Here is a 16,741-nt window from a genome sequence, read left to right as displayed (position 1 = left end):
CAAACATCTACAAAACCAGGTAATATGCCTGATGCTAACAAACTGAATGCTTTCCTGCTAGCCTCGAGAAAAACAAAAAAGCTATAACCACCCCGTGTGCATTGTACTGACAGTCCATCTAGTGCAAAGACAAAACAGGAAATCTTTTCTCTTTATATTGATAAAAATTAAAAGTTCAAAACACAACAGCACAGTAAAACATATACAAATTGAGAAACAGAATTAAAACAATTTCTGTACACAGATAGAGTGATTGTCCATACAGAAAATTCTAAAACATTAACCAAAAATAGTCCAGAAACAAAGTGAATACAGCAAAGTTGCACTATACAAGTCCAATAAGCAAAAGTCAATTAGCCTCCAAATAGCAGCGTTGAACAATTGGAATCTGAAATTTTAAAGACAATACCATTTATAATAGTGCCAAAAAATTCTATACTTGATCTTAGCCAAAAGGCAGAGAAGCGATGCCAAAAAATTCTTAGGTATAAATTCCATGAATTATGTACAATGATACATATAGGACCTACATGCAACAAAACTACAAACTCTGATACAGGAAACAAAAGAGCTATATAAATGGAAAAATGCAGCATTTTACGAACTAGAAGGCTCAGTTTGATTCAGATGTCAATTATTTACAACTTGATCTATAAATCAATGCAATCTTAACCAAAATTCCAGCAAGCTGTTTTGTAAATCTTGACCAAAAAAACTGAATCTAAAGTTAAATAGAAAGACAAAGAACTTAAACTACCCAGTACAGCACAGAGGACGATGCTACTGGACACAATCTGCCTTATTCTGAGACTTAGAGTAAAACGAGAATAATCAAGATGATGTGGTATTAGTGAAATAATAGACAAATCAGTCAAAGTGTGGCTTAGAGAGCCCAAAAGTAGAAACACACAAAGGTGTTCAACTGATCTTAGACAAAGGTAATTCAACAGGAAAAAGATAATGTGTTCAACACATGATGTTGGAACACTAGACATCCATCTTAAAAAAAAAAAAAAAAAAGAAATCTTACTCTTCCACAAATATTAACCCAAAAAGGATTACAGCATTGGATAGAAAATTAAAAACTATAATACTTTAGAAGAACATATTTGAGAACATCTAAGTGATCTTAGATCCAGTGATGAATTTTTATTTAACTCTAAAACTCAATCCATAAAAGAAAAAAAATAGTTTGGACTTTATTAAAATCTAAGACTTCTTTATGAAAGTCAGAGTTTAGTAAATCGATAGGCAGCCACAGACTGGGAAAAAATATTTACAGGAAAGTGCTTGGGCCTTTACCCTCATGGGAGACCTGGATGAAGCTCCTGGCTCCTGGCTCATGCTTTCAGCCTGGCCCGGCCCTGGTCATTGTGGCTATTTGGGGAGTGAACCAGTGGAAGACCTCTCTCCTCTCTCTCTCTCTCTCTCTCCCTCTCTCTCCTTCTTCTTCTTCTCCTCCTCCTCTTCCTTCTTCTCTGTCTCTGCGACTCTGACTTTCAAATAAAACAAAATAAATCTTTTTAAAAAAGAAAAAGGCTTCTGTTCAAGATATGTAAACACTTAAAGCTAAGCAGCATCAGAAAAAAAACATTTTTAAATGGGCAAAACATATGAACAGACAACTAACCATAGGTGATATACATATGAAAATTAAGTGTATGAAAAGACGTTCAACCTCATCTGTCATCTGGAATTGCAAATTAAACAGCAATGTGATACCACTGTGCCTGTATTAGATTAGCTAAAATCTCAAAACTGGTAACAACAAATGCTGATGAGATGGGAAAATAGCAGGGATCCTCGGCCACTGCTGACAGCAATGCAAAATGGCACAGCCACTTCTGAAGACAGTTTGGCAGTTTCTTACAAAATGAAACATTCTTCTACCACAAAATGTAGCAATCATGCTTCTAGCTATTTACCCAACCAATTGGAAAACTTAACGTCCAAACAAAAAATGGCACATCAATGTTTGTAGCAGCTTTGCGCATCACTGCCAGAAACACATAACTCCTGTCTCATCATGAAAAGACATCAGACAAATTGAAATTGAGAGGGGTTCTTCAAAATAACTGACCACCAACCCACAAAACTTTCAAGGTCATTAAAAACAAGGAACAGCTAAGAAACTGACCAGAGGAAACTGAAGACATATGACTAATAAGTGTGTTGTGGATGGGATTCTGGAGCAGAAATGGGACATATGGTAAACATTAAGAAAATCTGAATAAAACACAGACTCGGTCCATTAACTGTAACAAATGTACTGTACAAATGTTATGATGATAATAATAGAGAAGATGGGGCAAAGGATAGATGGGAAATTTCCATAGCATCTCTATAGCTTTGTAAATATAAATGTGCTAACATTGAAAACACAGTGTTTTGTGACACAGTGGGTTAAGTCACTGCTTGTGACACCAACAGCCCATATAGGAGTGCTGGATTGAGACTTCCAATCCAGCTCCCTGCTAATGCACCTGGGAAAGCAGCAGAAGATGTCCCAGAGACCTAGAAGGAGTTTCAGGTTCCTGGCTTTGGTATGGCTCAGCCCCGGCTATCACAGCCATTTGGGGAGAGAACCAGCACAGGATGGAAGATCTCTCTCTCTCTCTTTCTGTGTCTTGTCTCTTAAATAATAATTTTAAACACACATACACATAGGTTGTAAAAACATGCAGTGTGCAGCCACTACAGAGTTCACAGTGAAATTTATATTTGTAAGTGCTTATGGTTTATTGCTAAGAGCACAAAATCAATGTAGCCAAGAAAAGAAGAGCAAATGAAATCTGAAGCAAAGACATGACAAAAGAAAAATAATAAAGATAAGATAAGAATGGGAAAATCAGTGGAACTAAAATCTGTTTCTTTGAAAGAGCATTGAACATCATAAATCTCTAATTACACTAAGCAAAAATGAGAAACAAATTCAAAATGCAGGGAATGAAATGTTATCCTTTTGCTAGATCATATGGAAATATAAGAAGAACTCTATGAAAGTATGCCACTTCAGAGACCAGAAAAGATCTTCGCCATGATGCAGTGTAGTCAAACTTTCCACAGTAAAGCATAAAGAAAAGATTCTAAAATGTGCTTGAGGGAAATGTCAGATTAGTTTTAGAGGATCTCCAATCAGACTCACAGCTGACTTCTCACCAGGCTAGAAGACAAGGCAAGTTATAGTCCAAGTCTTAAGGGAAAAAAGTGTCAACCCAGAATACTGTACTCTGCAAAGCTCTCATTTATGAATGAAGGTGAAATAAAGGCCTTCCATAACAAACAGAAATTGAAAGAATTTGTCTCCACTCATTCAGCCTTATAAATGATGCTAAAGGATGCGCTTCATCATCATGAAAGAATGTGAAGGCAGAAAATCCCCAGTAAAAGTACAAAGGAAATCCAAAGTAAATTATAGAAATATTCACAGAGAAATGGCAGGGCCAAGTAGTTACTTATCAATAGTTACCTTGAATGTAAATGGCCTCAACTCTCCTGTTAAAAGATAGACTACCTGAATGGATTAAAAAACAAGACCCATCTTTTTACTACCTGAAGAAACACACCCAACCAACAAAGATACATGTAGATTGAAAGTGAGAGGATGGAAAAAGATATTCCACCCTAACAGAAAGCAAAAATGGGCAGGTATAGCCATCCTTATATCAGACAAAATAGACTTTAACATAAAAAAATGTTAAAAGAGGCAGAGAAGGGCACTATGTAATGATTAAGGGATCAATACAACAGGAAGATGCAACTATAATAAATGTTTATGCATGCAATTACAGGTCACCTAGATTTTTAAAAAATACTTAATGGATCAAAAGAGAGACTTAGACTCCAATATGGTAGTTAACAGGGGACTTCAACACCCCATTTCCATCACTGGATAGATCAATCAAACAGAAAATCAACAAAGAAACAACCAAGCTAATAGACACTATGGACCAAATAGACCAAACTGAACTATAAGCTACAGAACTTTTCACCCCACAGTTGCAGAATACCCATTTTTCTCAGCAGTGCATGGAACTTCCTCTAGGAAAGACCATATACTAGACCATAAAGCAAAGTCTCAGCAAATTAAAAAAAAAAAATCAAGGAATGTAAACTGGTACAGCCACTGTGGAGTTCAGTATGTATGTATCTCAGAAAGCTGAATATTGACCTACCAAATGACCCAGCCATCCCACTCCTGGGAATTTATCCAAAGGAAATGAAATCAGCATATGAAAGAGTGATCTGTACCCCCATGTTCTTTTCAGCTCAATTTGCAATAGCTAAGATATGGAATCAACCCAGATGCCTATCAGCTGAAGACTGGATAAAGAAATTATGGTAAATATACACTATGGATTACTACATAGCTGTAAAAAAAAAAAAAATGAAGTCCTATCATTTGCAACAAAATGGGTGCAACTGGAAACCATTATAATTAGTGAAATAAGCCAGTCACAAAAAGACAAATACCATATGGTGTCTCTGATCCATGGTAACTAATAGAGTACCTAAAAGGAAATCTGACACCTTGAGATGCAACGATTTTGAGCAGCTCTTGTCTTGTCTTAACTGTCGAGGACTAATGTTTCTCTTGCTCGTTTGTTCTGTTCATTTTATCTTTTTTCTTCATACTATTAGATAAATTCTCTGTTTTGTGTAGGGTTAATCATATGAGTATAAAATTAACTGAAAACTGACCTTTCTAAAAAATAAGACAGGGAATAGGATAGGGAGGAGGAAGGTTGAGAGTATAAGTGGGAGGAAGGTGGGGGGAGAATCACCATGTTCCCAAATTTGTATTAAATGTGTGAAGTTTGTATTCCTTAAATAAAATTTTAAAAAAATACACACAAAAAGTAACATTGAAGACTAATTTTCCTCATGAAGATAGAAACAAATACTACTAACCAAATATTAGTAAATCTACTGCAGCAGTAGACAGAGAACACAACACAGGGTAACCAAGTAGTTCCATCTCAGAAGTACCAAGTGGTTTTAACATTCGAAAGTCAGTGTTATTCATCAAGATCAAGGTAATTTATTGAAACAATGAAGAAGAGAAATTATAAAGTCATTTTGAGAAGCACAGGAGAAAATATAACTTGACAATACATATTCATGTTTAAAATCTCTTTTATTTATTTTTTTGACAGGCAGAGTGGACGTTGAGAGAGAGACAGAGAGAAAGGTCTTCCTTTGCCGTTGGTTCACCCTCCAATGGCCGCTGTGGCCGGCGCATCTCGCTGATCCGAAGCCAGGAGCCAGGTGCTTCTCCTGGTCTCCCATGGGGTGCAGGGCCCAAGCACTTGGGGCATCCTCCACTGTACTCCCGGGCCATAGCAGAGAGCTGGCCTGGAAGAGGGGCAACCGGGACAGAATCTGGTACCCGAACCGGGACTAGAACCCGGTGTGCCGGCACTGCAGCCGGAGGATTAGCCTATTGAGCCGCGGCGCCAGCCTAAAATCTCTTTTTAAAAGGAGGAATTAAAGGACACTTCCTCCAGCCAATAAAGAGCATCCATGAAAAACTTATGACAAAGCTTTTCTTGAACGCTGAGCACCTCTAGATCAAGAGAAAATTGCTACAGATGGCAACTCTCTCAACTGACAATGAGGTAATCAAGGAATCCAACGTTGAAAATGCTACTGATCTGGGGCCAGCATTGTGGCATAGTGGTTAAGCCCATATGGTGCCAGTTCATACTGGCTTCTCTACTACCAATCCAGCTCCCTGCTAATGCAGCTAGGGAGGCAGCCAAAGATGACTCAAGTGCTTCAACCCATGCCACCTACAAGGGAGACCCAGATAGAGTTCCAGGCTCCTAGCTTCAACCTGGTCTAGCCTGGCCTTTGTAACCCTTTGGGGAGTGAACCAGCAGATGAAAGATTTCTCTCTCTCTCTCCCTCTCTCTTGCTCTCACTCTCACTCTCGCTCTCTCTCTAACTTTGTATTTCAAATAAATAAGTGAATCTTTAAAAAAAAAAGTGTTGACCAATTTAGTACCATTAAAAGCAGAAAAGGGAAATTATAATCAGTTCTTATTTGGGTAAAATGTTTAAGCAAAAAAAAAATGCTATGAGTTTTTAAAGATCTTCTCTTGAATTTTTCAACATCTCTAGTACTTTTATGGCCTAAAAAATAACGTAGAACAAGCAAGACAAGCTTTCCAGACGGTTCTCTCTGTATCAGGTTTCTTCCTCACATACATGTGTGATGAGTGACCCTCTGAGCACCCAGATTGGTTTTATTTATTGAAAGAGTGGTGGGGAGGTGGGGAAGAGACAGAGAGAGATAGAGAAAGAGAGAAAGAGATCTTCTATCTGCTGACTCACTCCCCAAATGGCAAAAACAGTCAAGGCTGGACCAGGCTGAAGCCAAGAGCCTGGAACTCCATCTGGCTCTCCCATGTGAGTGACAGTGGCCCAAGTATTTGGGCCATCTTCTGCTGCTTTCCCAAGTGCAATAGCAGGTAGATGGATTGGAAGTGGAGCAGCTGGATCTGGAACTGGCACTCCCGTATGTGATACCAGCATCCCATGCAGGCAGCAACTTAACCCACTGCACTACAACTCTGGCCCCTAAACTTATCTTTTAATCCTATTTTCTATGCAATTGTTGAAGTACCCCAGTATTTGTAAAATATTTACATAAACAATATAAATGACATGCTTATAAGATATTATGTACACATATTTATATGTAAGTGAGGATTTATTACGAGGAATTGGCTTATGTAGTTATGCGCACTGAGAACCCCCACGATCTATAAAGGCAGGGATGCGACCAGTCTGAGTCCAAAGGCCTGAGAACCAGGATAGCTGAGAGTGTGAGATTCAGTCCAAGGGCAGGAAAGACCCATGCCCCAGCTCAAATGACACCGAGCTAACTGGGAGGGCAATCTGCTTTGCTGAATGCAGCAAATCAAACACTAATCTCATTCCTGAACACCTTGAAGACTCACCCAGAACTACTGTGTAATCAGGTACCCCATGCCTGAGCCAAGGGGATGTATGCAATTAACCATTGTACTCTCCTTGCTCCACAGCTTGGAAATGTTCTCTGGATAATAAACTGCAGTGGGGGCTGGCACTGTGCATAGTAGGCTAAGGCTCTGCCTGCAGCACTGGCATCCGGTATGAGTGCCAGTTTGTGTTCCAGCTGCTCCACTTCAGATCCAGCTACAGCCTGGGAAAGCAGTGGAAGATGGCCCAAGTGCTAGGGCTCCTGCACTCCTGTGAGAGACCCAGAAGAAGCCCCTGCCTCCTGGCTTTGGATCAGCCCAGTTCCAGCTGTTGCGGCCATTTTGGGAGTGAACCAGTGGATGGAAGACCTTTCTCTGTCTCTCTCTGTCTATAACTCTACCTAGAAAATAAATAAATGAAATCTTATTAAACATAAACGGGGGTGATCACAGGACCCCCTCATTCACTTTCTCCTTCCCCTGGGGATCACCACCCCTCCTTGCCTGACACTCACCACTGCCAGGCCTGTTTTTGCATAGACTTTGTCTGTTTTCTTGCTGGGTTTCTGAGAACGACAGTAATCATGCTTACTCCATCCTGGGCAGAAGCAAAGTTTCCACAGGTTTCCTTTTGATGGGATTAGACTTGTTCATATTCTGATGTATAATGTGTGGATTTGATGACGAAACACATGTTCATGGGGCAGCTTTCACTTCTCACACTCAGCCCACCAGGAATTTACTTCTACACAGCACGTGAAGTAGATTTCTAATTTTGCGAATAGGTTCTGTGTTGAATAAGACTGTTTTGAACTTTCTAGCTGTGCCTCTAGCCTGCCATGTGACCCTGGGGACTTAATTCTTTTCTGTGATTCTTTTTGTTCTTTCTCATTGTTAACAAGGACGTGAAAAACCCATCTCCTCACACATAGAGAGTGTTGTTATTTAAATAAAACATTGGGGCGGTGCTGTGATGCAGTGGGTTAATGCCCTGGCCTGAATCACCGGCATCCCAAATGGGTGCTGGTTCAAGACCAGGCTGCTCCATTTCTCATCCAGCTCTCTACTATGGCCTGGGAAAGTAGTGGAAGATGGCCCAAGTCCTTGGGCCCCTGCACCCATATGGGAGACCTGGAAGAAGCTCCTGGCTCCTGGCTCCTGGCTTTGGATCGGTGCAGCTCCTGCCATTAATCATTTGGGGAGTGAACCATCGGATGGAAGACCTCTCTCTTTCTCTCTCTCAGCTTCTCCTCTGTCTGTGAAACTCTGACTTTCAAATAAATAAAATATCTGTAAAAATAAATAAATAAATAAAATATCTTACATCACCTCCTTAGAATTGTGCCAAGTATACAGTAGGTGTTTAAAAACACTATTTTCTTTTTTTGGCTCTTCTCCCAACAAATGAGTTACTTTCTGTAAGGTATCTATGATCTGGTAATTAGTTTACTGTTTGTCTTCTTACTATGCCGTAGCATCTGTTGTGTTTTCTGCTCTATCCCCAGAACAAAAGCCCATTGCAGGGTCTCCCTACATGTTTGCTGAGTCATTGCTGAGTGGGTGCCTCCTCTTCCCCTCCCCCAGCACGCCTGTCTGCCAGCTAATGTGTGTCTTGCAGACTAATTGCTGAGATCAGCTGCTAGGGTTTCCACCAGGCCCCTCCAAAGCACAGGTGTTGCCAAGGTGAGAGCATTAGGAGGTGGAGCCCCTAAGAAGGGCTTGGGCCTCGAGGGTTCCCCATGAAGGAGTCCTAGGCCCTTGGAAAGGAGGCTTCCAGCAGTGCTCAGCCCTCGTGTCCTTCTGCTTTCTGCCGTGTGGGGATAGTATTTAACCCTCCACCCCAGGCCCCAGAGGACGAAGCCATAAGGAGCCCTGTGGAAGCAGAGAGCAGCCCTCACCGGGCACGGAACATGCTGGGGTCTGGATGGTAGACTCTCAGTTTCCAGAACTGTTGGAAGTTTCAGCTTCTTGTAAGTTACCCAGTCTTGGGCGTGTGGTCACAGCAATACAAGCTCAGACTGTGGCTTTAGATGAAGGGTTGAGGTCATTTCATGGATAAGTTTTGGAGGCTTAAACAAAGGCCAAAGTTATTTTTAAAATGCTCAAAATACAGGGCTGGTGCTGTGGTGTAGTGAGTAAAGCGCCGCCAACAGTGCTGGCATCCCACATGGGCGCCAGTTCGAGTCTCAGCTGCTCCACTTCCCATCCAGCTCTCTGCTGTGGCCTGGGAAGGCAGTGGAGGGTGGCCCAAGTCCTTGGGCCCCTGCACCCATGTGGGAGACCTGGAAGAAGCTCCTGGCTCCTGGCTTCGGATCAGTGCAGCTCCCGCCGTTGCAGCCAATTGGGGAGTGAACCAGCGAATAGAAGGCCTCTCTCTCTCTCTCTGCTTCTCCTCTCTATAACTCTGACTTTCAAGTAAATAAATAAATCTTCAAAATAAAATAAAAATGCTCAAAGTGCATAACAATAAAAATACCTTAAGCCCTAGAATGTTACCAACTCACATGCACCATCCAGGGTATTTGAGCTGAATGAATACCCTTGTACGCAGACAATTCTTTTGGGTTCTAATGCCCAATAGAGAAGGAGTAAATCAAATTGCTTTACTACTGTTTTGCTGTGGACTGAGAAGTAGCAGATATGTCTTTGAGGGAGAGAGCTATATGCTTATCACGATTGGGGCAGGGGGAAATTCACCAAGAAACATGAGTGGCTTCAAGATTTCCAGTCATCTTGGCCGGCACCGTGGCTCAATGGGCTAATTCTCCACCTGCGGCGCCAGCACACCAGGTCCTAGTCCCGGTTGGGGTGCTGGATTCTGTCCTGGTTGCCCCTCTTCCAGGCCAGCTCTCTGCTGTGGCCTGGGAGTGCAGTGGAGGATGGCCCAAGTGCTTGGGCCCTGCACCCCATGGGAGACCAGGAGAAGCACCTGGCTCCTGGCTTCGGATCAGCGCGATGTGCCGACCGCAGCGGCCATTGGAGGGGTGAACCAAAGGCAAAAGGAAGACCTTTCTCTCTGTCTCTCTCTCTCTCACTGTCCACTCTGCCTGTCAAAAAAAAAAAAAAGATTACCCGTCATCCCATAATGGGCAGTTTTACAGGAGTGTCTGAGCTCAGGCTGCCATGTCTACACCAGTCAACTCCCAAGAAGGAGGAGCATGGAAATGAAGAAGACTGAAAAATGAAGAATGTTTCCAACTCTGTTGCCTATCAGCCAAGAAGCAAGCCTGGACTCCAGCCTATCTCCCCGGTGCTGACACAGAGAAAGACGTTTACACAGAAAGGGACAGGAAGGCCAACACCCGCCAAGCTCCTCGGGTTCGGATTGGCTGCAGCACGCATCGTTAATTTTCTCTGGGAATGATCAAGAGTGTCATTAGGATGCATTAAGCAGCATCCAACAGGGGATGGGAGTGCGGGGGGAGGAGGCTCTCTCCCTCTGCGATTGCATAATCGATGCAGATCTCTCAGACTCGCTCCCAGCATCTCCTCACCCCATTAGCACTGGTGGGCTGGCTCACATGCCTGCTTTGGCCCTCTGCCTCCACTCCTTCCTCGGCGAGGGAGAGAGACCTATTGTCTCCGAGGGGAGAGCCCTGGGCTTTCAAGGACTCCCACATCAGACTTCCAGGGAAGAGGAGAGAAGCCTAGGAGAGCCCTTTTATTTACTTCTTTGATCAACAGATTAGGTTGGAGCTGGATGTTAGGTTTGCCTCTCACACACTTCTTGCCCTCCCTCCCTTCTCTCATTCTCTCCTCTTTAAGTCCTGCCCACACGCCCACTCCCCTCTCTTCTCCCCTGCCCAGACCTCCCCCTCTCTCCTTCCTCTGCCATCTCCAGATCTCATTTTCTGTCCCTTCCGATGAGGTCACTCTGAGGGAATGAAGGACACGAGGCTGCGAAGAGGTCAGACATTAGCACCGCTATAACTGCACTGCTACTGAAACTGGGCAAAGCCATCCATCACCGGCTCCACTACTCCATTAGGCCTCGCATGAAATATGCCCTGCTCTGAATCACATAGCCATACATCTCCCGGTCTAGACACCTTCCTGTTGTGTGAAGATCAATGCCACTCGGTCATGCATCATGTGTCATCCAGTAGCCCTCACTCTAATAACCGTGTCTATTCTCTGGTCTGCAGTATAAATTATGGCACTGGGAAAGTACTATATTATTCAGCAACCTTGGTCACTAATGGATTATTGGGTTTATTGGTTGATAATGTGAGCTTTCTTTCTCTCTCTTTCTCTCTCTCTTCCTCCTTTCCCCATTTTTGGCTGAATATCAGTGTTGTATATTTACTCCTCTCTATTTTTATTTGATTTGGTTCAAGTTTGAGTGATGGCTGCTTTAGGTTCCTGTCAACATCCTCCTACATCAACCCCTGAAAATGATGATGCTCTAAAATAAGCCCAATTAGAAAGAATTCCCTGCGGTCACCTATTAGATCATGGACCGAGTCCAGTGTCAGTGGTTTCGCCTCCTTGTTCCTGGGATTTCTATTAAGGTGCCCTTTAATTGAAGGGCACCTTTGGAGAGCCGAGGGCAGGATGGGAATGGAGAACTCCTTGTGTCCCCTGGGGCTCTGTCTCATAGAACCCTCTGTGCAGTCCTGTCTCATTTATCAACTCCCTGGATGACTCAGGGTCAAAGTCACCAGATGCTGATGATTCCTATTGTACCACTGACCCTCAGTGTTCCCTCTCTGTAAAATGGGTGATGGTGGTAGAACCCAAGTGAACAGAGAAAAAGGTAATTATGGTGGATAACTCTGAAAGTTAAATTTTGAGCCACGTTAACTGGAGGCAAAAAGATGGTTGCCAACTACCCAAATTTTGAAAGTACTACACCATTATATTAAAATGGCAGACTGGGGTGAACTTCTGGGCTGATGTTTGAGAGCCCGGTTGGGATGACTGTGTCTCATATTGCAATGCCAGGGTCAAGTCCACCTCTGTTCCCAGTTCCAGCTTGCTGCTAATGTGTACCACAGGACGCAGCAGGTGATGGCTCAAGTAGTTCCATCCCTGCCACACATATGGGAGACCTGGATGGAGCAAGGCTCTTGGCTTCAGCGTGGTCCAGCCCCAGCTTCTATGTGCATGGAGAGAGTGAACCAGTAAATGGGAGCTAGCTCTTTCTCGCCATCCATCTCTCTGCCTCTCAAAAAGCAACACAGAAGTGAGAAATGTGTCTGACTAACACGAGTTTATTCTGAGAGCTGTCCAAACACAGGCTAGGGTGCCAGGAGCAAGAACTTCTTGTCACCAGCAATGACGCAGAGCTGGCCATGTGGCAAGCTCAGGACAAACGCAGCATCTGAGGACGATTAGCCAAGATAGCATTGCAAGTCTTGTCCAGTCTTCAGGTTCCATATTTTTTTATGAATATACGGCAACGGAAGGGGAGAGGGAGCGGGAGATGGGAGGGGTGCGGGTGGGAGGGAAGTTATGGGGGTGGGGAGCCATTGTAATCCATAAGCTGTACTTTGGAAATTCATATTCATTAAATAAGAGTTAAAAAAAATGAAAATACGGCAACATATTCTTGAGATGTGTTGGTCAAAGCAGAACAAGATTGAATAATAAGAGTCGAGGGAAATTAGGTCAGCCTCCAAGGCCAAGAGCACTTTTTTCCCCACAGTTCCTTCCTATGTGAACTCCAGCAAAGCCAACACGGTAGATGGTCTTCCTTCATGCGTTCTCTCTCCATGATTTGCTTGGCTGTACTTAGGAACACAACAGTGCAAAGCTAAGTCTTGGATGCCCCTTGAAAAGAAAAGAAGGCAAGGAATGTGGGGACTGAGAAAATATTTTCATCAGATCCTCAACACTTAAAAAATCTAGCCATTCATGTCCCTAACTCCACCTGCAAACCACTGTTGTTGACCACAGAGTTTTCTCCAGGCCTTCAATCCCAGTGCAGGAAACCAGAAAAGGCCTTGCCACTGCTCCAGCGCCTGAGGTCTCCATGTGTTTGATTTTTTTATGCTGTCAGTCCTTTTTTTTTAAATTAACTGACTGTATTTCATTTTTAAAGCAGCTCTAGGTTTAGAGAATATTTGAGCAGAGAGTACAGAAAATTCCTCTCCACCACCTCACCCATTCTCCAACACACACACACACACACACTTCCTCTCCTCTTAACATCTTGAATGAGTGTGATGCATTTACTGCAATCAATGAGCCAGCATTGACACATTTTCACTGAGAAGAGTGAATGTTTTACATTATGTGCTCTGCATTGTATGTTCTGTGGGTTTTGACAAATGTACAGCCCCATGTATCAGCAGCTGCGGGGTCACATGGAACAGTTTCACTGCCATGACATTCCCCTGGAATCCAGTTATTCTATCCTTCTTACCCCAAACCCTTGGCAATCACTGATATTCTTTGTCTATAGAAGACAATATCATTTTCTCCCTGGTATGCTATTTTCCAGAATGCCATGTCCTGGAGTCTCATGTCACCATGCACGTAGCTAGTTCAGACAGGGCACTTAATAATATGCATTGAAGTTTCAATAAATTGCTCACCACTCCATTGTCTGCATGTACCATAGTTTATTTATCCATTCACCTACTATGGGCAATCTTGATTGCGTCCAAGTTTGAGTAGCTGCGATTAAAGCTGCTATGAACACCCATGGTAGGTTTTTGTGTCGATGTAGGTTTCCAAGATGGTTGAGTAGAACAGCTCAGAGCAGAACTGCTAGAGTGTATGATAAAAGTTAGTGCTGTAAGAAATTGCCAAATGGAATTCCAGTGTGGCTGGGCCATTTTGTATTGCCTCCAGCCATGGTTGAGGGTTCCAGTTGCTCCACACCTTCACAGCTGTATGATGGCATCAGTATGTTGGATTCCAGCTGTGCAGTGCTCTCTCTCCCTGCTGTAATTTGCATTTCCCTGCGATGTGTGATGCTGTGTGTCTTTCCATAGGGATGTTTGCCTTTGCTGTTTGCATTTTCATTATCACTGCCCATGTTGCTTCTGCTTTGTAACCAGGCCCCACGACTCCTAATATCTCTAAGAAGCTTGCAGATTAAGCTGTACCAGACACAGGTGGTCACCCCAAGAGAGATAGGAGTGAGAGAAGGAGCTGGCAGTAAAACACACAGGTTCCTGAAATGGCCAGTGCACTTTTTAATCTTTGCCCTTGCATTTTTATATACAACAATCACAACAATCCTACCAGGTCCATGTTTCTATCCTCATTTCGTAAGCGTGCAATGCCAAGTTCATTTTAACCCACCAAAAGTCTCCCGGTATAGAAGTCCTAGAGTTGGGTTTCAGATCCTTGCCTGTCTTAATTCTAAGTCTATATACTGCCCACTAAACTTAGGCTTTTCCAGGCCCAAGAGGCCCAGGAGCAGAACTCCGTGAGCTGTCTTAGTGTCTGCCTTCCCAGCTTTTGTCAGGATACGTCCAGGACGACGGGGCAGATCCTGGAGCACCGCCTGGAGCATGGGGCACACAGGGACCAACAGACTCCTGAGCTGGGAAGCAGAGGGGAAGCGCTCCTGTAGCCAGAGCTTACACAAGCTATGGGCAATCTGGTAGAGTCTCTTCTGCAAGTCTGACAATGAACTCCAAGAGCCTAGCCTTAAAGACTGAGCTGAGGCGAGGGAGTAGGCCGAGAAGGAGCATGGCTTTGCCCCAGACCCTCCCTCTGAAGGAGTCAGTCCCTGTCTCCATGGCCCTGCCCTCGAGGCTCAGCATACGGGCCACCCCGTTTCTCTCTTGCACTCCTAATTAGCATAGAGGTCACTAGTCCAGAAATGCTCCCTTGTCCCAGGAAGCACAGGTGACGACTGTCTTCCTCTCCAGACAGATATTCAGAGAACCCACTCTGGACGGTGCCTGGGAACAGGGGGCTGACCTGCAGGACTGGCCCAGAAGCAGGCAGCCACGCCCAGAGATGCCGACTCCACGTGGCCCCGCTCCCTGCTTGCTCTGCTGCCTCCCCAAGCCTGGCACTAATTCATTGTGTGTTTGAACGTTACCTACTTGGAAGAGGTCAGGACTCCCCAATCTGGACTTGGGATTTCCTCATGAACCACAGATCTCGCCCCCTGGTGGAAGCACCTGAGTCTACAAGGAGGATGAGAGAGGCTTTGAAGGCACCCAGCAACCCCACTCATGCATCACAGAGATGTGGCCATGACCCCGAGGGCTCTCTGTGCCTCAGCTTCCCCGTCCATCAACGACAAGACAGCAGCAGCACCTGGTTCCCCTTCCTGCCCTCCCACAAGAACCGAATGTGTCTCACGGCTTATGCTTCTCGGCGGTGACACGTGGCATCGGTGGAAGCTGCTTCCCAAAAGGCAGAGTGCCTGTTTACCTACATGATGCCCAGCCCCTGCCGAAATGCTGGCAGCTCCGTAGCCTGGCTGGGGTTTCGGGAGAATGTCACAAGCCATGGCTTCCACCCTCTGCCAAGGAAACAGATTTGCCGCCTGTTCAGAGGACAAATCCTTCAGCAGAGGTAAGCCCTGGCATGAGTTCCCTCAGGAAAAAAAAATCATGAAAAAAGGTTAGTCCTAAACCACAGCCTGACGATTAAAGCAGGAAGAACCTGCTCATAAGCTTTAGAAGGTGGCCAACGGGAAGACGCAGCGTTCTCTTTCGTCTCTGCCCCAGAAGGGAGATTGTACGTGAAATTAGGTGCTAAGAAAATCAAAGGTAGAGGACAGATTTGTGATAAGACGGCCCTGGAACACTTTAGCCACAAGACAGACTAAGAGCAACATGAGTTTGTTTGTGGAGGGTCTATCAATACCAGAGCTATCAGGTCCATACGTGAAGGGAGTCTATATGTCCAAAAGATACCTGGTTACTGCCACAGTAGCCAGGGCATGGAATCTACTGAAACGTCCATCAGTCAATGAATGGACCAGGAAAGTGTGGGACAGGGGATACTTTAAAAAGTTCATGGGAAACAATGGGACTGAAAAGTAGGTTTATTCTGATGCAAAAAGACATTAGAAATCCATGCATAGTGTTTCCACACTGTGCGTCTTCCATGAATGTGGGGAAGGTCCCAGAAATATATAGTAGGATATTATTCAGACGTAAAAAGAGGAAGCTTCTGTATTGTCATTGACGACAACCTTGATGGACCTGGAAGACATCATGTTAACTGAAGTAAGCCAAAGACAGAAAGACAGTTACCGCATGAGCTTGCTCATATACAGAATGCAAAATGAATATAAAAATAAATAAATAATTAATTAATCTCCTAGAAGTTGACAGAGGACTAGCAGTGTCCACACTGTAGAGAATGGTGGATGGGGAAAGGCTGGTCAACCCCTACAAGGTTATGGTGAGACAGAAGGAAATAGTCCTGCTGTTCTACAGAACAGTAGGTGGGGGCCAGCTCTGTGGAGTAGAGGGTAAAGTCCTGGCTGCTCCACTTCCGGTCCAGCTCTCTGCTATGGGCTAGGAAAGCAGCAGAAGATGGCCCAAGCTCTTGGGCCCCTGCACCCATGTGGGAGACCTAGAAGAAGCTTCTGGATGGGGTGGCACTGTGGCTCACTTGGTTAATCCTCCACCTGCGGTGCCGGCATCCCATATGGGCACCAGGTTCCAGTTCTAGTTGCTCCTCTTCCAGTCCAGCTCTCTGCTGTGGCCTGGGAGGGCAGAGGAGGATGGCCCAAGTGCTTGGGCCCTGCACCTGCATGAGAGACCAGGCAGAAGCACCTGGCTCCTGGCTTCGGATTGGTGCAGTACCAGCCGTAGCGGCCATTTGGGGGATGAACCAACAAAAGGAAAACC

This window comes from Lepus europaeus, chromosome 16, assembly GCF_033115175.1.
Source record: "Lepus europaeus isolate LE1 chromosome 16, mLepTim1.pri, whole genome shotgun sequence".
Lineage (NCBI taxonomy): Eukaryota > Metazoa > Chordata > Mammalia > Lagomorpha > Leporidae > Lepus > Lepus europaeus.
Note: the sequence above shows the minus strand (reverse complement) of the source record.